Here is a 23306-nt window from a genome sequence, read left to right on the forward strand (position 1 = left end):
TGCTTCTGGGTTCGCATCTTGTACAGACCTTTGGTTTGTGACACACCGTTCCACTGAGAGCATTTCTGTCAGGGTTCTGGGTGGCTGCTCTGGATGTTTCACCATTACTGCACACAGCAAAGGCTTCAGTTTGCACTTCACTCCAGATCAGGTTCAACCAAAAACATCTGAAGGGAAAGTTAAATACAGTGTCACGGCAGGGTGTGCCGGTGTTTTTGGAAACAGGACCCAAAAGCAGATGCTGACAGAGGAGTTGCAGGTTTTAACCAAAAATAAGCCTTTAATTTTGGCCGAAAAACAGCAGTACTATGAAACTATGAAAAAAAAACATGAAAAACTATGACAACTATGAAAGACTATGACTGCAGTGGAGAGAATAACAGGTGACCTGAGAAAAAACACAGAAAACAGGACTTAAATACACAGGAGGTGATCAGGGGAAGTGAGAACACATGGGGAAACAGCTGACTGATCAACAAAATAAAACTAAAATACACTAACCAGTCCATGACATAAAGCATCTGTCCCGGTACAGTGCAATGATTACTCTCTTCAGCCACAAAGGCAGAGCATGTGGGATCTAGCTAGCCCAGCAGCCGAAGATGAGCAGCCTATGGAATGCAGTCCTACAGTGGATCATGACTTTTGTCCCAGAACCTTCTGGCCTTGACCTGGTAGCAGCCAAAAACAGAAAAGAGGTGGAGGAACTCAAAATTTAATTCACTTTCAGATTACAAAGATTGGTTGGATGTGCTGATTCTACCCAACATTTGCAAGTTACTTCCTGACGCTTTGAGGACTAATTGAGCCATCTGTCCACAAAATGGTTCGCACATCAAGAGCCAAAGTCTGAAACACACATGAGGCAGTCACTGCAACCCACTGATGAGCTCTGGCTCTTCTAAATGTACCTGGCTGCTAGTCTTAAGGAGACAGACTGTACAGCCACTGTAAGTCGCATTATTTCTTCATGGACCAACAACTTTTACACTCTCTTGGGTTCAGTGCGAATTTGGATTGATGCTGAGGACATTAAAGCTCACCTCCCTGATTATTTCAAAGACTTTCCTGATACTCAGGTGATTGCAGATTGCACTGAGCTAAAGTATCAAACCCCATCCTCCCCTGTTCTCCAAAGTGAGATGTTCTCCAGATACAAATCTCAGTGAACTTTGTTTCTTCACTCTATGAGGGGTCAGTAAGTGATGAAGAACTCTTTAGGAGATGAGGGTTGGCTGACCCAGAAGACATGGCCATAATGGTTGCCAAGGGATTCCTCATCTCTGACTGTGTAAAGTTCAAGGTTTACTGTCTGCCTTATCTCAGCAAAAGAAGCCAGATGCCAGCACACAGCTTCCTCCAGACACAGAAAATCACACGTCTGAGAGTGCATGTGGAGCATGAAATTCGAAGGGTTAAGTAAAAAAAGCCGTTTGACGAATACAGATTTCCCTTGATTCCACAAAGTAGACAAAACAGAGACATTTTGAACACAACCAAAAGAAAGCTGCAAGTTTCTAAAAATGTTTTTTTCTTTTTCTGAATGGTTTCTAAGATGTAAAACAATGATTTTATTGCAACAAACTGTTGTTTTGTATGTATTTCATGAATAAATATGAAAGCTAACAATCAAAAAAGTAAAAAGAAAAACCTTGTTAGCAGAGGTGTGGACTCGAGTCACATGACTTGGACTCGACTCGAGTCCAAGTCATGTGACTCGAGTCATTAATTTTATGACTTTAGACTTGACTTGAAAAAATGTTCTAAGACTTGTGACTTGACTTGGACTTTTACACCAATGACCTGGGACTTGAATTGGACTTGAACCGGTTTACTTGAAAAGACTTGATATTTTACCCAAAATATAAAATTTAACATGCATATTATATAGAGATTGAAAATGTGACGTCATTCACGGGTAGAACCGCAAAGGATTCTGGGAACTCGTGGCAAGCGGTACTAGCGCAGCAATAAAAAGAAACACAAAAATGTCAAGAAGCTGTTGTATTATTAACTGCCGGTCGCATGACAGCCACGGGAAGCCGACGAGTAAAGAGATCGGTTGTTATCGGATTACGTCGTTGAAGAGAAATTGTTCGAGCTGTGTTTCCGAAGTAACAAAGAGGCGACTGGATTGCAGCCATTCAAAGACAAAATATAACGTCCCAGAACACTCCAGCTCACAGGTTAGTCTGCTCCAAGCATTTACACGAAGATCAGTCTGCTGTTGTAGTTAATACGTCATTTTTCTTAACATAATTGGTGATATAGGTTACAAGCAAGTCTGGCGCTGAACAGAAATTGTCGCGCTATGCTCCTTTATTTATTGTGCATAAATAGTGAATTGTCCTGACACAATATTGCGTTTCGCTTCTGTTATTATGGTACACTGACAAAAACATATACTTTTATTCACAGGATAAAACAGGTTTTTTGTATCACTAATTGCCCAGTACGATTACAGCATACAGTCTTATTGTCACTGCTACATTTCTGTGATGCTACCAGAAATTATTTCCACTACTAATTAATTACCGTTGAGCTCAAAGGTTATATTAATAAACGGTTAACGAATGTGTATTTATGAAGACGATTTGTGAGACTGGTAAACTTATGATACGTACGATGGTCTTTCGTTCTACACGGTGCATTTCAAGGTCCTGCACCCATCCGGCGGTAAACTGTACCTGGGCTTGTTGCAGTGACCTGAAGTTACTAAACTTCATGAGTGTATGCACTCACTCCAAGAACCGTATGATTATAAATATGCATATAAATATGCTAAGATGAGATAGCTGACTTCATCTAACTAGCAAATGTTGTCCAGGCTACGTTGGTGATACAGTTTTTTTTAATGTGTATGATATTTTTGTCATGCGATTTTAAAGCCGGTCCTACAACCGCATCCAAGAATAACATGCAGCTTATCTCAGAACTGTCGGTGAAAATTATTCTTGGAGCTAGGTTTAATTGAGCTGCATTTTAAAGAGGTGCAATTTCACAATTTGTGTATATTTTCTAAGTTCACTATTTTGTCATGTGTTGAGAAAAACACAGATTTAAAAATTACATGGTCTAATATTTACATTTAGCATAACTGCAACATGCTTTTTTTTGGTTTTTTTTTAAAGACTCGAAAGGACTTGAAATTCAAAATTTCAGACTTGTGACTTTACTTGGACTTTTACACCAGTGACTTGAGACTCGACTCTGACTTGCCTGACATTACTTGAGACTTGACTTGAGACTTGAGGATAAAGACTTGAGACTTACTTGAGACTTGCAAAACAATGACTTGGTCCCACCTCTGCTTGTTAGTGCAAAAACACATTTTTATGCCTTTTATCTTTGGCATTTCTTGTACATTCAGCTAAAGAAATGGAAACAAATGACGCATATGCTTTATAAGTCAGTTATATGAAAACAGTAGTAGTGGTTCATCCGTTGAGTTAGGTATCTTATTTATGCTTAAATTCCTAAACACTGCTCTGAAAATGTTCAGGTGCAAGAACTGGACTGAAAAGGAGCGAAAAAGCAGCCCAAGAGATCCTGGAGAACCACCGCTTTTAAAAACACGATGAAGGCTGGCTCGAGACTTCTGCACAGACTTGCTGATTCCATCCACTCACGTGTGTGATCCTGGACTTAAATAATAATTGACTGTGCCTCTTTTTGTCCCACATTTATTTGTGATTTTGTCCCCTCAGCTCTCTCCTTCTTCCACTTTCCCCGTCTCTCAACGCTCCACATTTGTGAGTTCGAGGTTGTGTTTAGCCTCGTCCTTGTGTGGTCTAAATAAAAACCACAGGTGATCAGAGATTCTCTGAGGAAGATCAGCGGCTCTGTGGAGCTTCATTTAACCCAAGATTGTGTGAGGGCACTCACTGTGTGTCTGTGTGTGTGTATAGGTTAGACCTGAAAGCATTTGCTGTCCATCAGTACCACCTACAACATGTTTTCCATTATTCAGGTTATGTTCATGATGCATACATGCAAACAGCTTCTCAGCATTTTATTAGTTAGACTAAACTAAACAGTTTAATAAACAGTTTTGGGATGTAGATTTCTTAAAGAAGGATGTAAGTCTGGAGGCTGCAGTTACTCTTGCTGTCTTGAGGCTTCAGGTAAAGCCAGCAGTTATCTGGGTCAGTTTTGCCATCCGGTCATTGTTTACAAATGCAGATCACGAGGGGAAAAAAAGAATAAGCTAAAAATATCTTCAGCCAGCCACTGATGTTTAAATACTTGCAACAAAACCAATTCCCTGTCCTCTGCCTACAGATTCTGCATCTGTAACTTAACGTTGGTTGAATGAGACTAAGCTTCTCCAAATCTAAGGCCACGGTTCTCTGAAGAAAAACGATGGAGAGCATCTAACGGGTTAGAGAACAGTTGTTCCTAAATACGTGGAAGTTTTAAGTATGTTGGGTTCTTGTTTATGACTGAAAGCAGGATGTGATTGGCAGATCGGCAGATTGTTTGCAGCATCAGCAGTAATGAGGACATTGCACTTTTTTGTTGAAGACAGGATGCCTCCCATTGGAGGAGTTTTGGGCATGTCCAATTGGGAGCAGAATTTGCAGGCCCAGAATTTTACAGGAGGGATTATATATCTCATCATACTTGGTGGCAATTGGGAAATATTGCTAGAGGGAAAAAAACAAAAAGGCTGATGGGGGCGTTTTTACCTCACAGATTACTGTGATTTTAATTACCAATATAAATAAGAATGACATTCACTATTTTTTTTCTGTTTTCCCCATTGTGTTGCTTATCTGCACCTTCAGCTATTAACTCTCTAAATGTCCACAATAAGCAGAAAATGTGAAAAGAAAGGAGGTGAAGGAAATCAGAAATCCAGTGAATAAGGACATGCTGACGGCTGTTTAATCAACAACTGCACTGAAGCTGCTGACAAGAAGAAAATGAGAGTTTGCAGAAAGAACATAAATACACGGTGAACTTTTCAACACTGACATGGACGTAAACATAATGTCAGGTAACAACAGTACAGTGGTGATAAATACATATATTTTTGGGACATATTGGTCACAGCATACTGGTTTTCTAGTACAGGTCAGGCTGTGACACTGCACACCTCAGTGACAATTAAAATATGATAAATTAAAATATGCTACGTGCACGGTATTTAGAACTGGAGGTGGGTTCAAGCTGCAGTGCCCGACCTGTGGCACACTCTGCCCACACCTGATGAGGTTTAATGACTCTAAACACTTTTATAAAGGACCTAAAAACTTATTTACTTGGGCAGTTCACCAACAATTATTACTGGCCTAGACTGTGATACATATTGAGCCATACGTGAAACGTAAATATAGCCTGAGTAAGCCTGAAAATTTTAAGTATTTCTGTGGCAAAGGTGGTAGATTTTTTTTAAATGATTGATTTACTTTGGCTGCTGTTAATTTCCCACTCCTATTTTCACTTGGATTGTAAACTAACTGTTAGGAGGCAGCTAAAAACACGTCTTTACTCGAAGCAGCAAAAACGTGTTTCGTGTTCGTTCTGCTTTTGTGCAATTTTGTCCTGTAATAATTGTACTGCTCCTAACCATGTTTCAAACAGTGGCTCTTAAGAACACATTACATTTTACAATAAACAGTATGTAATTAACATTATGAACTGCCACAGAGTAAATTAAACAGTATAAAAAATAAATGGGTTTTGCAATTGATTTGGAGGCAAATGGCGCCTTTGTGGCTAAGGAGTTGGACAGTGATTTGATTTCCTCAAGCCCTTACTTTTAAGTGTTATTGGACAGGTTACTGAACCCTAAATTGCTCACAATTGCATTGCATTCATTGACACGAGTGTGAGCAACAGAGAGGCCAGTGCGAGTTAAGGTGCTGCAAGAATGCATGTGCCAATGGTTAATGTGGCTTTTAGCATAAAAGCCTTTTAAATGGTCAGTTAGACTAGAAAAGTGCTACATCGATACAGGTCCATTTACCAGAGGTAACTCTAAAAATAAAAACGGGTTCCTGTTTGTTGGCTTGACTCCACAATTACACGAAACCACAACCTTTCCCTTTAAAAAAGAACGCTGCCAATAAAATAAACGTATAGGTGTGTGTTTGTGTTTGTGAATGAGGGATTGCCGTCCGGCTGCAGAGATAAGATGGCGAGGTTATAGGTTGTGTCCTGCTTTCATATCAGCCAATGATCAGCTGCGGCATCAATCAAGGGCAAGACGAGGGAGCGCATCCGACTCAATTATTCATTAGTAAACTCTTCTGTCTCCAGTTAGCAGATCAATAGCTTCTATAATCAGCTTCCCAATGAAGAAAAGTAGCACAGTGCTCACCCGGAACATGACATATGTCTCGTGTGGGGGAATAAAGAAGCAAACAAACATCAGGAACTATCGGCTGTTAGGCAATCAGATGTCAGTTTGAGCATCTGCACAGACCCATAAAAACTTAGTGTGCTGGGAAAATTTAAAGCTGCCTCTTTTTTAAAAAAAATCTTGTGTGTTCCCACATTTTGACATTTAGCAGCTGATTGTGCCCAAAGCTTCCCTAAAGTCCTCAGCCCAGACAAGCCAGTTAATAGTTTTTCCTTGTAGGGTCAACATTTCCTCAGGCACAGGGATTTTAATCCCATATATTCCATTCCAGATAGCTCTTCACCCATCCCTCCCTCCCGCTCTCTGTCTCCACTATTTTCCAGTAGATTTGCTAAAGTCTGCTCTCTATAAGCTGATGATCCGTTTGCTTAATAAAACTCTGGAGAATGATACTTGGGCTGTAGTTAAGCTTCTTACCCGGGATCCCTGTTTGCAAGCGTGACCTTAGAAATGGAGAATATGTCACTGCTGTTCATAGTTTGGAAGGAAAATGTGTTCACAGTAAGATTTACAGCAAGTTGTCTTGTTCAGTTTTAAAAAATGGCAGCAAGGCGAGTGGACGACATTTAACAGCTTCCTCTTCGCGTTGTGTTGTGTATTTATTGGGTAATGATCTTCATTCTTTTTTTATTCATTTAGGAACAAATCTATATATTTTTTATACAATAACTTTACATTGATGAAGAAATTCTATAAGGCTTGAAAAGGCTGGTTCAAAATTACAGCCAGAAGACGAGCCTGGTCTTAGAATGTAGGTGAAAGGGAGACGTAGCTGTGGCAGAGGTGTGGTCTCTGGCCTGCTGCAGAGGACAGGTGGCACAGTGAGCTCGCAAGGGGGACACGGAGGCGTGTTTGAAACACAGGCGTGCTGGAGCGGGGTAAATGACACTGCTATCTTCTTCGGTTTTTTCCAGTGATGGTGAAGCAGGAGGACGTGTGTGGCAGCAACCTTGGAGTGACTGTTTCCAGCGTGCAGAGCACCGAAACAACAGTATCTGCTGCCCATAGACAATCAAAGTTATCCGAGCAAACTGGCAACTGTGTGTGTGCGTGGGGTCCGTGCCACACTAGCATATAGCTGTTCATCTCCCACATAGTGAAATGAGGTTTAAAGTCGTGGGGGCAGCAGCCTAAGCAGAGAAGCCCAAACCTCCATCTCCCTGGCCACCTCCTCCAGCTTGTCTGGGGGAACATCAAGGTGTTCCCAGGACCACACGAGAGATATAATTTCTCCAGTGAGAGATAGAGTGAGATGTTCAGCCATCTGGGAGGGGTTCAGAGTAGAGCTGCTGCTCCTCCACATCGAAAGGAGTGAGGTGGTTCGGGCATCTGACAAGGAGGCTTCCTGGATGAGGTGTTCGGGGCATGTCCCAGGACACGCTCGGCTGGCCTGGGAATAAATAAATAAATAAAATAAAACTATCTGTAACATGTCAGCATTCCTTTCATCTCTCTGTACTTCCATGTTGCCTGATGACACTGAGTAGATGATAACAGCTGCCACCGTGAGAAGGGACAATGTTTCGGATAGATTATCATGATGTTTAAGCTCGGTCACTATGATGATCTGCTTTTCTGTTACCTGGCTGGACGGTACCACAAAGTCTCTCTGCAGCATGACAGGGGCATGCATCTGCTGCAGGTCAAAGCTCGGAGTGAAACAAACTCACGATAAGACGTATAAAAAAGTGTTAGTGTTAAACAGAAACAGGAGGTTGAAGAAGTTTATCATCTACTTTCTATGGTCTGTAGTCACCATGGTGGCTGCGAAATGCTCCCAGCAGGATGTGGAGTCTGTGAGGGATTTTAATGTCTCTGCAGACAAAGCTGAATTCAGGCTCGTTTTCTAGAAGAAAAGCTAAAAGACAATTCATACTGATAATGTGATTGCATGGGAAATCGCAAAACTTAGCTTCAAATACATATCGATCAGCTCCATAATGGATCCTCCAAGAAGCAGCTCAAGTGACACATGACACAGACCACAAAATTTCAGGGTTATCTCATACATGTCCTGATGTTTTTCATTTTAAAAACCAGCTAGTCCTTCACTGGGTCCAGAAGATCTCAAGCACACTAATAAACAGTCAGCACTCTGAGCATCTGGGCTTGTATGGCCGATATCTGGTCCTCTGGGTAGAAGATCCTCGTATGTTTAGAATTGCTCCATGTGGAATGGAGTGGTGTTCCTGCAGGTTGCAGAATGGGGCCTGCATGGATCTGGCCTGAACCACTGCATCCAGCAGGTCGTCAGATGGATCTGCAAAGTTTGAGGAACGGGTCAGCATTGTGGGCTGTACTTCAGCTCTTCCCAGCAGCACGATCTTCCTGAAAATTCATTTTTTCATGGGAGATTGTGTTTGATCTGCAAAAATGTTCAGGAGCATAGCTAGTATCAAAGTTACACCCAAACCAAGTTTGTGAGAGGATCCTGAATCGGTCCATTTTTATAACTTCTGGGGTTCGTCTTCTTGCTGTCAGCGATGTATAATGTAATGGAAATGGTTCAATAAAGCACAGACAGGACAGTTTGTGTTGTGCTATAGTGCTCATATTTACTCCTGATGAGTACATTTCTGATGAAAGTGTCTTGTTCTGTTAAACATAACCTGAAGAATTTAAAAGGCCGACAGGATTTCTTCTTTGCTGGTTCCGGTGTGATATTCACTGACGTAACCTCACTAGAAATGTGGAAATATGTGGAAATTCGAAGTCTTCTCAGAAAAATGTTTTAAAACATATAAGACTGAATTCAGAAAGTAGTCTCTGTCCTGTTCTCTGCAGCGCAGTCACAGTCCGTCCTCTGTAGAGAAAGAACAAATGGAATATTTTAAAAAAGTAAAGTCACTTCACTAGACTAGAATGTAAATGTCACCGAGAATTAAAATGAGTCAACATGAAGCTCGTACACTTTCTGTTAAACATTAAAATCCTGAAAGAGGCCATTCTCACACTTCTTTGTTTTTCTGGTTTGGCTGAGACTGAAAATGTGGTGACAGCAGCAGAACATCTGGTGAGGAAGAAAGTATAAATGTTATTTTCAACTGTGTAATCATTTTAACAACAAATACATCCTCGATAATGAGCATAAATAATGACTCAGAGAATTTGCATCACAAAAATGATGCATTCATACATTTACACGCCAGGTTATCTCTGCAGCCGTGTGAAAAACGGGGCACAGCCTTATGTAACTGGGAGTCAGATGACTCTAACTTGATCCTCAAGATCGACCATGGTTCAGGGGGTTGGGAAGCTCATCTTGTAACCAGAAGGTTGCCGGTTCGATCCCCTGCTCTGTCTTGGTCATTGTGTCCTTGACACAAGACACTTCACTTACCGCCTACTGGTGTTGGCCAGAGGGGCTGATGGTGTGATATGGCAGCCTCGCCCCAGTAGCTTGTGAATGTGAGAGTGAATGAATAGTGGAATTGTAAAGCGCTTTGTGGGCCTTGAAAAGCGCTATATAAATGCAATCCATTATTACTGAGGAATGAACAAGAAGCAAATTCACCCTCAAACCATGCAATGATCTTGAAGAGCTTTAAGATTTTACAGGACTCAGTTATTATGTCATGTGTTAAAGATCAAGCCGGAACAATTAGAAGAAGGCTGAACAAATGGGAAGGGTTTGGAAGGGTTGCCACGAGAAAGCCTCTGCTTTTAAAAGAGCATGGTGGCATTGGTTAGATATGCAAAGTTGCAATTGAACAAACCACAAGACGTCTGGAGCAATGTCCTTAAGACAGATGAAAAAACTGACATCCCAGTGTGCTTCAGACCCAGCAACACACTCAGACAAAATCTGGTTCACCTGAAAGACAAAACTCCAAAACACAAACTTAACAATGTGGTGTTTGCTGTACAGTGCAGCGAGGAATGCTCAGACCTCCACATTGGAGAGACCAAACAGCCACTTCACAAGCGCATGGCACAACACAGAAGAGCCACCTCCACAGGACAAGACTCAGCAGTCCATCTGCATCTAAAGGTCAAAGGTCACTCTTTCGAGGACACCAATGTTCACATTTTGGACAGAGAGGACAGATGGTTTGAAAGAGGAGTGAAAGAAGCCATCTATGTCCACTGTGAGCGACCATCTTTGAACAGAGGCGGGGTTTACGACACCAACTCTCTGCCATCTATAATCCAGTTTTGAGATCCCTTCCCAGACGCCTTAACGCCCACTCACATCCTGGGCCATCTGACCTCAGGAAATCGCATGATAAGGTGGGGCCAGGTTTCACAATGAGCTCACCTGAAACCCTGGCTGATTGTGACCCACACCCAGTTTCACACCTTGGCTCATGTGATTAGGTAGAGGATCATCAGGGGGTCCTTTTGTCCCTCTTTGGGGGGAATCTCCCACTGGGTTTAAATCTGGGACTCTCCACCATTTGACCTTAGAACTGAAGAAGCTTCTCGGATGAGAGGTGAAACGTCTTCAAGCAACTTAAAGAAGTCCAGACGCTTTTCCAGAAGCTCCTTAGACTACCATGTCTTGATAAACTGAGCAGATATTTGAAGTTTACACAGCTACATTCTCTGAAAATATCTTATAAATGTATTTTGTGACCCAGAAAAAGTAATAAGAGTAATTTTAAAACTGTAATTTTAAAACTTCCAACAACTGCCATTGTTGGAAACTGGATGTGGCTGGGCCGCGCTATGAATTCTGCGATATGGTGGGCCACGAAGGATACACCCAACCCATTCTTCAAATCTGGGGAAAAGTAGGACGCAATTGTCGGCCACATTTGGAGGAGTCTACAAATTTGGACAGCCTTCATTACGTCGCTGTGACGTAATAGGCCTACAAATGCGGCCTCAGGAGGATGCAGCCTATGAATTTGGACATCCCCGATAACAGCACAAACACCTCATACAGTCCCTCACTGTCAGCGCAAGGCGTAGTTGAAGTGAGCCTTGCAATAGGACAGAGAGCCCAAGAACAGCACAAATCTACAATAGAACCAGTTTGCAAACTTAAATGAAAACTTTTTTTTCAAAGGGCAATCTGAAGAGTTTCCATAGAGTTTCATCTTTTAGGCCAAAATTCAGATTTGCAAGTAGAACAAAGACGTTCTCCTCCAGAGCAACATTGAAAAGCATGGCTCACATAGAAATCTGAGCGATCAATGTTAAGTGATAAGTGTTGTATCAACATTAAAATACTAACAAAAGGTTCTGTTTGATTGATGGTGTGTTTACAGTCAAACAGGTGACCACACTGAGGTGGAAAACCCAATGATTAATAGTTGACTGAGGAATTAAAGCTATTATCACCTGGATTGTTCCGCTGCACTCGTCTCATAGTCATTGATTTATAGTTGAGCGGGATGGTAGATGACATTACTGCACGCCAGAGATCCATCCATTACTTAGCTGGGGGGTCTGAAGCCTATGTCAGCTGTCATAGGGGTCGCCAATCTATCACAGTGCAAGCATTCACTTATTTCTAATATTTAAATTGTGAAAGATGTAAATTTTAACTAGCTATATTTTATCGCGTATCATTCGAGGGTGCAAAAGTGATAGATCAACGTCAGCATTCAGTTTTCGTTTTGAATCAAAGTTGCGTCTCAGAAACAGAGGAGCGGCAGCCTCGTCTGTGAACCATCCAGACATTTTACACTTTCATGCCTCTTTTTATTTGAACACAGGATCCAATTTGAATGGCAGCGTGATGTTCCGGTCTCCAGTTCAAACTGAGCCGCACCTTAATTCACCTGACAAAAGACAACAAAGAACGAGTTCCCCCCGGGTCTCTTTATCTTTCTTACTTTTAATTGGGCCACTCCAAAGAGGGATGTCTTGCCAATGAAACACTGTGTCATTTTAATTTTCTCTCATTAGCTTTTAAATTGCTTGGCGGTCCTCCGACAGGAGACCAGTCATTTTTTAAGATGGAAATGAAAGAGAGGCTCGCGGTAAAGGGAAAAAAGAAGCAATCTGCAGAGCTGCTGCACGCCTGCTGCTATCCTCGTTGTATATAGAGGACGTGTGATCGTTGACCTCTTAGATAGGCGATGATGTAGCAGGGAAAGATGATAGTCAAGACTGGATAGATGAAAATGGCAAATTATCAATTTCTTTCCTCCTCAGTGGGGTTTTAGTGTGTGAATTACAGTCGATGTGCAGGATTTATCTACGGAAATCAAGAATGGGTCACCTACAAAATACAGTACAGCTCTTTAATGCTAATAAATGATTAATATAATATGAATTATGTTTCTCATCAAGCTCATGATATTTAAAGGCTGGATGGTGCTGATGTTCTCTGTCAGATCATTTAGGGTAATAAAGTAGAAATCCCAGTTTGTTACCTGCCAGTTTTCCATCAGCCTCCTAGTTGTTCCGCTGACCTGTTCACCTGGATTCCTGCTATCCTGAGGAGTTTCCCAGTCATCGCCATCCACTCTTACATTAACCGGTCAGCCAGTCTCAATACTTACAAAGGAAGGGAATTACCTGTAATCTACCTGCCTGCTCACCCTCCATCACCACTCACCCATTTTCTCAGATTTCTCTCTGCCAGCCTTGTACACCTTCAGAGCATCTGTTCAAGAAATAAACAAATGAAGCCGTTAAACTGATCACAAATATTACAAGCTGGACTCACCTTTGCCCCTCTTAACCCCCTCTCTCCTCGCTGACAGGTCCCAATGCTTCCTGTCCTTCACTGAACACAGTAAAGCTGCTGTCGCCTCGTTGAGTATGAGCCCCGAGTCCAAATTGTACCGAAACAATAAGAATTCCACCTGTTTGTTTTGGTTCATGGACACAAATCGATCTTTTTCTTTTTTCTTTTTTTTTTTACAAAAAAACTTCATTAGAACAAGTCGTACGTTTCATGTTTCATGGCTGAACGTTGTTCTCTCTGAGGATGTTTTTCATTGAAAACACGAGGCTGAATAATTGTCAGTGGTTTTATCTGAATCCAAAGCATCTATTTCTAAATCCGACCGAGTAGTTTCCTTGTTTAAAGGTAACAACACAACACGAACGCTCTTTCATCCTTTACAGCTGGAAAAACTGACAGCAAACGTCTCCGCAGGACAGTCGGGCTCTCCCAAGCCCAGGAAGGTGTCAATTCTGTTACGGGACCAGTTGATCAAATCCATAATTTTTTAGGTTTTAGAGAACAAGACTGAGAAACTCTTTGAGGGTTAGAGTTAGATGAGATTATACAAAAGACATGAGAAGCCAAGCAGGAAAGATAAGTGAGAGGGAGAGGGGGAGGGAGAAAAGTGCGACCGCCTCCGTCAAGAGCCAAGAAAGAAGAAAAAAAATTCAACAATCCTTGTAATTATATTATGGATCTAATGTGTGGAGATTTCCTTCCTTACGAATAAGAGAACAAAGAGCTCCTCAGCATAACAAAGGCCTCAGACTGTCCAGTTTGAATGCAGAGTGAGTAAATGTCTCCTTTCGAGGTTTATTCACTACAACTGACTGAGAATGTGTTATCGTCTCCTCCTAGCTTACAATTTCAGTCAAGCAATGGGACATGTTGAAGAAAAATGCAAAGAGCACGCACCTTTCAGACTCTCAGGCTGTTTCGTTGAGGCGATTTTTATAACCCGACACTCTGCACGCACTCTCTGCTGTTCACTTCACACCGAACAGCCATTATCGGCCTTTCAAAGCATCTAAAAGCTCTTTTCCTGCATTGACCTAGTTTCCGCTTCTCTTCCAGTTACTTGTGTCCTGCTGGTTTGATTGATGGGTCACGAGTCCAGTTGTTCAGGGTGTCAGCACTCTGCCAATTAAACCAAAGGGGAGAAGGCACAGAAGTGGAACAGGTAAGTCTATGATTAGATCCAGTTGGGAAGCTTTTACCCCGGTGAGGTGGCTTCGAAAGAACCTTGCCTGACAATTCGCAAACTCTGGTTTCAGACAAAAGCCCGGTGTGAGATGGAAGCGAAAGTGAGCATGTGAGTCAAAGGAGCTGCAGCTGTTCACCTGCGAGGCCTTTCTGAAAGCAGCTGCACTTTTCTTCACCACACTGCGAACGCACTAAGATCTTTACTCTGGGATGCAGCTAGCTGTTACTTATATTATCAGATCTCTCAATCACTGTTCCAGCTGCACCGTAAAGACACACAAGCACAGCCACAACAACGCACCGTACACCCGCATCTACTCCGATAACATTTAGACAAGTCGCCCAGGGACATGGACGGTCAGGAGGAGAAACGCTGGAGCAAGGAGGGGGAGAAGAAAAAGAGAAAGGCCTGTGGCACAGATCAAGATAATGACTACGAGATAGCTCCACAGCAGTCATCTCAAGGTGCATTATACTGAAAGGTAAAGACCCTCCAACAGCGGTGGGTAACATTGTTTCTGCAGAGGAACACACTGACCTGCACAGTAAGCGAAGGGCCACGCTCAATAACTGACTTTACTGCTTAGCATAAAGCTTGCTTTTTTTTTTAGGTTAACCCTAACCTCCACCAAGGAGTTGATGTGTTTGCATGTGTGTGTCTGTGAACAGGATAAACTGTTTGGCAGTCGTCCGCACAAAGGTCTACAATTTATTGGTCAAAAAGTGACAAAAATGTCCTTTAACCTTGAAAATGTGTTTCTTACTGAGGTGTGAATTGTCTAAGGATATAAAGATCACATTTGACCTCTGACCTCTCCTTCAAGGTCAATAGATTGATCTAAAGGTCAAATTGACAATGCTATATGAAGCTATTTTCAAAACTACTACTTACTGCTGTGGTTTGTATTGACAACATATAGGACACGGGGATTCTAACGATCACGTTACATTAAACCTCTGACCTCTTTTTCAAGGTCAAATAAGGTCAAACTGTCATAAAATGTCTTTCATCTTTAAAGCTGTGCTTAAACTCTACCGCCTTCATTTGTATTGATAATGACTCCGACAAATGGGGGTTCTAAATATCACATGACATTTGACCTCTGACCTCATTTTTATATTTTATATGCTTTTCCTTCGGTTTGACCCCTAAGCGTATTGTATCTTTAGAGAAGCTATTACTCTTTCAATGGTTTTAATGCATAAAGCCATAATGATAACATGTTAAGGTGGACAGAACGGACTCAGGCGCAGACTCAGGCTCCTTGGAAAAAGAGTTTGACAGTTTATTTAGAAAACCAAAGTGCTGAATATATACAAGGTGAGGGGCAAAGCGTCCAGGGCTCCAGGGGGGTATGTGGGACATCCACACGCTTGCCTCACTCTTCGTGCTCACACTCTCACTCCTCTTCTGCCACTCACGCCTTTTCACACTCTACGCAGACAAACAGGCACTCCAGGAGGGTTCGGGGACAGGTCCAGGAAATCTATGTACAAGGAGACACAGGTCAGGAACACCAGCTAGCGAAGCTCGAGAACAAACACTAGGAAGTATCCGGGGACACGAACTCCAGTAGCTCAACGATCCAGCGACGAGAAGCTCAGAGCCGCCACCTTAAGTAGCGTCAGGAACTGTGTCAGTGAGCAGCAGCAGGTGGTAATCAGGCCAGGTGTGTGGGCCAAAGGCGGGAGCCCATAATGAGCTCCGCCCAGCCAGACAGGAGAGTGAGAACAAAAACAACATGTGGCCTGGAGTGAGCCAGCCGGAGAGACACAGGGCCATGACATAACATCTTTAACCTTTGACAGAGTCAGTGGGCCATTTTCTTTATAATTTGATTTGGACTTGAACCCCAAACTTTAGTTCATTCTGAAGTTTCAGCTGCAGTCTCTGAACTTCCTTCACTCTGCTCCTCTGATTTAAAAATATCCTCAAAATCCTCAAAACTCTGCACCTGCAAAATGAAATTCCTCCCAATCCAAAGCATGATGAAAAACGGGGACACGAGAGGTTGTCTGGTCATTGTTTGGTCCAAGGTTGGAGCAGCTGCAATCACACCGCAACTTCTCCAGGAATAAATCCCGAGCACAAAAATATCATTTCTCCTCTCTGCTCTGTTCTGTTCTCTGCACTTGCCAGAAGACGGTACGGCGAGGAAGGAATAACGACTGTTGGATCAAACCCTACTCCTCTGGATCAGTGCCAAACATGAGGCTTAAGGAAAAGAAACCTCCAATGGACAATCAGCGTTAACAGTGCCTGTGAAAAACATCCTGAAGCTGTACATAAAAGCCTAACAAAAAAATAAACAGGAAATACAAGGCATGAGAAAAATAGAATGACCTCAATAATGTTTAATAATCAAACTAATGAGGAGCAAATGAATGTTGGCAGGTTTATATTTCTGCTGTCAGAAGCAGGGGAGACGACCACATGGAATAAAAGACGGTAAGAAGCGGCGAAACACTAAGTGAAGACGGCTGTTTGATGTTTTCTTCCAGATATCAGATTAGAGGAATATCACTGAATTGATTAGCTGATGTTCATGGCTGGTCAGGTGCTGAAAAACCCCGATGGATCCTTTTCTTGTTCCTCATCGACCAAAGAGCCAAAGAAAGATGATAAGAGCCTCTTTGGGTGAAAGTCAATATTGTGTAGGTTCATTTACCTCGCTGTCTCCTAACCTGGAGGTCGCAAGCTCAGTCTCTGTCTGTCAGTGTGAGTAACATGGCAACAGCACAAGTACATTTTTAGAGTGAAATACCCCCCCACCCCGTGTTCATGTGTGTTCCTGCAGCTTCGCCATTTTCCTGCTGTCGTTTCCAGAGATCCGAGCGCTCTGCGTGAGTCTGTCCGCATACATTTTCTTCTGGTTGGAGTCAAACTGTGCTGGAGCCAGCGAGCAGGTGGCTGATTGTCAGCCAGATGAAGGCGACAGGCTGCATGGCAATAAAGAGGGAAGAAAGGCTTCTGGAGGAAATAATTAAGGACTCGGCGTGTTCATAAAAAAGCAAATATTAGTGTTGAAATCCTGAGGTTTCCGTCCTCTGCAAATCCCCCCCAATGACAGGCTCTCTGACACACATATGAATTTTTTTATTTATTTTTTAATCCTTGAAAGGTTAAATTGCAGCTATTCAATTCAGAAATTATCCATAGCTACTGGGACACGCCCACCTGCTGGGCAAAATCTGTGCAGCCATCCTTCGACTTTAACTTAGTCAAAATGCCGGATAGCTTCTTTGCTATCAGATGCACTAATCAGTGTTTATTTACAGCTGCCAGAAGGCCGTATGGTACCAACACGTGAGCACAACTCTTCTAACCCTGCCTTAGAGACCAAATCGCACCAATCCCTCCTTCTCCACATTGACTTTCATGACGGCTCATTTAAACTGTACCTGGTCAACTGCTACTGTTATAACACAAACAAAGAAGAACTTTTTTGGCCTACGGATTTAAATAAAGCTAAATCACAAGTCTCTTAAATTCATAGTTTCCCCTCATCTCAATTGATAGCTGATACAGGTAGTCTTGGCTTGAGACAGGTGAAAAAACCCAACTTTTTATCCTGCAGTACTACCGACTATCCTTTTACTTTTTGCTGTCATGATGGAGTATTGTTTTCACCCGCCAGGTAGTGAGTCAGTCATGTGACTGAAAATCGGCCCATTGGCCGGGGAAGCACCAAGGTGTTCCCAGGACCACCCTAGAGATATAATCTCTCCAGTGTGTCCTGGGTCTGCCCCGGGCCTCCTCCCGGTGGGACATGCCCAGAACACTGCATCCAGGAGGCATCCTTGTCAGATGCCCGAATCACCTCAACTGGCTCCTTTCGATATGGAGGAGCAGCGGCTGTACTTTGAGCCTCCAAATCTGAGGCCATGGTCCTCACCCAGAAAAGGGTGGCGCGCCCACTCCAGGTCAGGGACGAGTTCCTGTCCCAAGTGAAGGAGTTTAAATGTTTCTTTTTCTTTCCTTCATTTTAAATTTTTTTCTTAATCCGGGCGTGTCGAACTCGAGTGCTCGAGGGCCGGTGTCCTGAAACTTTTAAATGAGTCCCTGCTGCAACACACCTGAATAAAATTAGGTCATGAGCAAGACTTGACTACTTGGTGAAGTGGCAACCCCTAACCTTGCTCAAGTAAATTTAAATAAATTTAAGTTTTGGGAAAAATGTACTTCCTAAAGTACTTTTATTGCACCGTGTTCATTCACTCATAAGCTTCAGTAACATGAATCAAATGGCTGAATTGCCACCTCAGCATGCAGTCAGTTCTATAGAGTGTTGCTAATGACCTACTAATTTTATCCAGGTGTGTTGCAGCAGAGACACATGGAAAAGTTTCAGGACACCGACCCTGGAGGACTGGAGTTTGACACCCGTGACCTAATCAATCTTTTTTCCACTTATTGTGTCCCTAATCCACCGTCGCAGCACAGCACTAGAGAAGACCTTTAACTGTGTTGTGTACTGAGTCCTGCATATGTAGACTCATACCTGTTCTCCTGGAGGAAAAAGCAAAAAACAGAAAACTAATTTAGCACACGGTGGCTGTTCTGGTTGCAATAACTTTTGCAGTCACTAACGATGTGTTCGAGCACACTGAGGGTAAAGCACGTAGGTCATATCTGTTCATTACAGAGGAAAGCTTTAGCAAAGTTTTATCCTGGCTACTCTACGCCTGTATCCACCAGGCCCGAGTATTAAATCTGGATTAAAGAAACACATGCTATCTGCACAGTGACATTAAAATCGTGTACATGCTGCAGAACGAGATTAATGTTGGGCCTGATAAATGATTTCTGTCTCCCTGCAGTAAATCTGCGTTGTGCTCGGTCTGTTCGTTGATGTGCATCGGCCACGTCACCCCGATGCTGTGGAGATTTACGGCGTGCGTGTTTGTTTTGGGCCTCGGTGTCATGTCGCGGTGTCCAATCCGTCACTCGCCCGACAGTCGTTACAGGGCAGGAGGTAGCACTGCTGCACGTGACGCCAGCTGTTTTAATTATGTGAGCCAATAAATCTGATCTCCAAGAAATGTCAGCAAAGATATGGCTGCCTGTAAAGTGTTTGGCTTCAGCTGCAAAGGTTCAACGAAGTCAGAGACTATCAGGGAACATGAGAAGGGTGTAACTGTCTGTTAAAGGGGACCCATTATGATTTATTTTCTGTCATAAACACACCCTGTTGCAACAGTTCACGCTCATGTTAAATATGTGACATAACAAGGCCAGTGGATGTTTTTTTTCTGCTTTTCTGCATGATGTCAGAGCTGGTCATCTCATGCACTCACTGCTTCACTGAGTGAATGGGTTAAAGAGAAGAAGAAGAAGAATCCTTTAATTGTCCCAGATGGGGAAATTTGGGTGTAACAGTAGTAAGAAAGACACATATACAAACAAACAGGACACAGAACAGAAACAATTTTTACATATTTACATCAAGGACAATGGTTACCAAAAACAGAGTATCCATCCATCCATTCATCCATTTTCATCCGCTTTGTCCGGGGCCGGGTCGCGGGGGCAGCAGCCTCCTGGGTGAGGTGTTCCAGGCATGTCCCACCGGGAGGAGGCCCCGGGGCAGACCCAGGACACGCTGGAGAAAAACAGAGTACTGTACCGTTATTAAATTAAATAAAATTAAATACAGATAAGAGGCAAACCCTAGTTATAGTGTGAATCGGTTGATAAAATAGTGCCAAGTTACAGCGTTGTTATAAACATCCATGTTTGTTGGGAGCAGTTCTGGTAGTACAGTCTGACAGCTGCAGGGAGGAAGGACCTGCAGAAACGCTCCTTCGTGCATCGAGGATGCAGCAGTCTGGCACTGAAGCAGCTCTGCAGCAACACTTACATGCATGGGGTGGGAGACTCTGTCCATCAGAGATGTTATTTTGGCCGGAGTCCTTCTGTCTCCCACCACCTGCACTGGGTCCAGGGTGCCTCCCAGAACAGAGCTGGCCTTCCTGATGAGTTTATCCAACCTCTTCCTCTCAGCTGCCGATAAACTGCTGCTCCAACAAACCACACTGTAAAAAATGACAGATGCCACCACAGAGTCATGGAAGGTCTTTAAAAGTGCTCCCTGGACTCCAAATGACCTCAGCCGCCTCAGCAGGTAGAGTCTGCTCTGACCCTTCCTGTACAGAGCATCAGTGTTGTGGCTCCAGTCCAGTTTATTCCACTATCTCAATGTCCACTCCCTGGATGTTCACCGGTGTCAGTGTGGTGGGTCTGCGTCTCCGGAAGTCCACCACCAACTCCTTGGTTTTCCCGGCATTGATCAGCAGGTGGTTCTGCTGACACCAGTCCACAGAGTCCAGAGTCCAGAGTCCACCGTCTGTACTCTGAGTCGTCCTCACCTGTGATGAGGCCGACTATGGCAGAGTCGTCAGAGAACTTTTATAGGTGGCAGCGTGGGGAGTTGATGGAGAAGTCTGCAGTGTAGAGGGTGAAGAGGAACGGTGCCAGCACAGTTCCCTGTGGGGCCCCCGTACTGCAGACCAGCGTGTCAGAGACACAGCCCTGCGTCCTCACATACTGTGGGCGTTCTGTGAGGTAGTCCAGTATCCACTGGGACATGTGGTGGTCCACTCCCGATAGCTCCAGCTTGTCTCTCAGAAGTCGTGGCTGGATGGTGTTGAAAGCACTGGAGAAATCAAAGAACATGATCCTCACAGTGCTTCCAGGCTTCTCCAGGTGAGTCAGGGCTCGGTGCAGGAGGTAGATGATGGCGTCCTCCACCCCGATGCCAGGCTGGTAAGCAAACTGCAGTGGATCCAATGAAGACCTCACCAGGGGACGCAGATGGTTTAGAACCAACCTCTCGAGGGTCTTCATCAGATGAGATGTCAGGGCAACCGGCCTGTAGCTGCTGAGGTCCTTGGGATGGGAGGTCTTTGGTACCGTTATCACACAGGAGGTCTTCCACAGCTGTGGTACTTTCTTTTTGCAGCTGGGGGGATGATGCTGGGGGAGGGGTGGGTGTTTGATCAAACCTATTAAAATATTTATTTAGGTCATTCACCCACCCCAAGTCTCCTGCAGCCTGGGGGGTTGGTTTTTGTCCTGAGATTGTCTTCAGGCTGTTCCAAACCCCTCTGATGTTGTCCTGTTGCAGCTGCTCTTCCATCTTCCTGCTGTAGTTTTCCTTCCCCTGCCTTATCTTCCATTTCAGCTTCTTCTGAACAACTCTCCGCTCCTGTTTGTCTCCAGATCTAAAGACTCTCTTCTCCTTGAGGAGAGCCTTTATTTCAGGATTTATCCATGGCTTGTTGTTAGAAAAACAACATACCTTTTTGATGGGTATGGTGTTGTCCACACAGAAGTTCATGTAATCCGTAATGCAGTCTGTGATGCTGTTGAGGTCATCCTCCAGGGGGCTGCAGAGGTTGTCCCACACAGTAGAACGGAAACAGTCCCTCAGGGCCTCTTCAGTCTCTGCCGACCATTTCCTTACTGTCCGTTTCACAACTGGTTCTCTGTGTACCAGAGGTTTATACACAGGCTGGAGATAAACCAGATTGTGATCTGAGCCCCCCAGGGGAGGAAGAGGTGATGAGCTGTATGCCTCCTTGGTGTTGGCATACAATAAGTCCAATGTTTTATTGTCTCTGGTGTGGCAGGTAACATACTGGGTGAAGGTGGGGAGAGTGGAGGACAGGGAAATGTGATTAAAGTCCCCAGAGATCAGGAAAAGGGCCTGAGGGTGCTGTGTTTGGAGTCTGCTGGTTACAGTGTGCAGGACCTCACAGGCTGCTGCAGCGTTAGCAGAGGGCGGGACATACACAGCTATCATAATCATGTGTTAAACTCTCGCGGTAGATAGTACGGTCTCATGCTAACCGCTAGCAGCTCAATGTCCTTACAGCATAGCGTCTCCTTGATAGATAAATGCCCAGAGTTACACCATCTATCGTTCACAAACACAGCGAGACCCCCTCCTCTCTTCTGACCACTCTCCGCTGTTCTGTCGGCCCGGATCAGGTGGAAACCGTCTATGTTTATGTGTGAGTCCGGAGTTAGCGTGGTTAGCCACGACTCTGTGAAGCACATCAGGCTGCACTCCCTGTAGCTCCTCTGATGTCGGGTTAGAGCCGCCAGTTCATCCACTTTTTTGGGGAGCGATCTCACGTTCCCCATAATAACAGATGGAATCGCTGGCCGGTACCTCCTAACCTTACTGCGACGCCCAATCTCGGCCCGAGTGCCATGTCTCTTCCTCCTCACCTCGTTGCGGATGTTGGCTCGCTCGGCGGTAGGCAGAACAGCGGAGGCCCTGAGGGCTAACAGCTGATCCTTGCTGTAAACAATGGGCGGTCGGACCTCCGAGCGCTCCCCAGACACAGATGCCGTAAAAATATGTGATAAATAACACAATTGTCCATAAAATTCTGAGCTCCATTGTGGAGTAGTACAGTCCACAATAAAAAAAAAAACAAGAACAAGAAACACAATAACAACAAAGAAAGAGAAAAACGACTCGGTCAGGTCGGAGCTGCTGATACTGGCTGCCAGCTCGGAGCGGCGCCGGAAGTGATGTAAATGCAGAGAGAAATTTCCCACGGGCACATTATTATCTTGGACACACAGAAGCTCCACCCACCTGCTATTTGAATCTTTGCTTCATGAGGGTCAGCCAATCATAAAAAAGCTGGTTTAAAGAGAGTCGAGGGAGCCAATGGGAGTTTCAGATTAAGCCAGAAGTTTCGGGTTCCCAGTTGGAATTTTAGTCTGGAATACTGGGTTTTCCAAGCTGGAAACTCGGAGGAGCCCCACCAACTCTGAGATAACAATTCAAGATGGCAGCAGTAATCTGTCCATCATTGTTGTGTATCTGTGACTTGCTAAATAAGTGCAGACCACTGATCAGGCTCTATCCATGAATGTGCTGCAATTGTGCTGTGTCGCTAGTGATGCATGAATGGCTCCACTATTAACACCGTTATTCACACTTTTCCGAATTTACTACTGGAACGCACTAACTCATTCTAACGTCCGAGCGAGAACAGATTTCCTGTTTTATTGTGATAGTCTTGCGTTCCGTGTTGAGTGTGTCTTCTGTCTCGTTGTGCCTAATTCGTCCCAGCTGTGGTCCCCGTGTT

At 43.9% G+C, this 23306-nt stretch overlaps 1 long non-coding RNA gene across 1 annotated transcript; it reads left to right on the forward strand.

The window, feature by feature from the left end:
• Window positions 1-2020: 2020 nt before the first annotated feature.
• Window positions 2021-15062, forward strand: LOC309694313. Its single transcript, XR_014272847.1, has 3 exons — window positions 2021-2186; window positions 14067-14172; window positions 14267-15062. It is a non-coding gene; the product is annotated as an uncharacterized lncRNA (long non-coding RNA).
• The last annotated feature ends 8244 nt before the right edge of the window (window positions 15063-23306 follow it).

The sequence above is a fragment of the Aulonocara stuartgranti genome (assembly GCF_965226115.1).
Source record: "Aulonocara stuartgranti genome assembly, chromosome: 18".
Lineage (NCBI taxonomy): Eukaryota > Metazoa > Chordata > Actinopteri > Cichliformes > Cichlidae > Aulonocara > Aulonocara stuartgranti.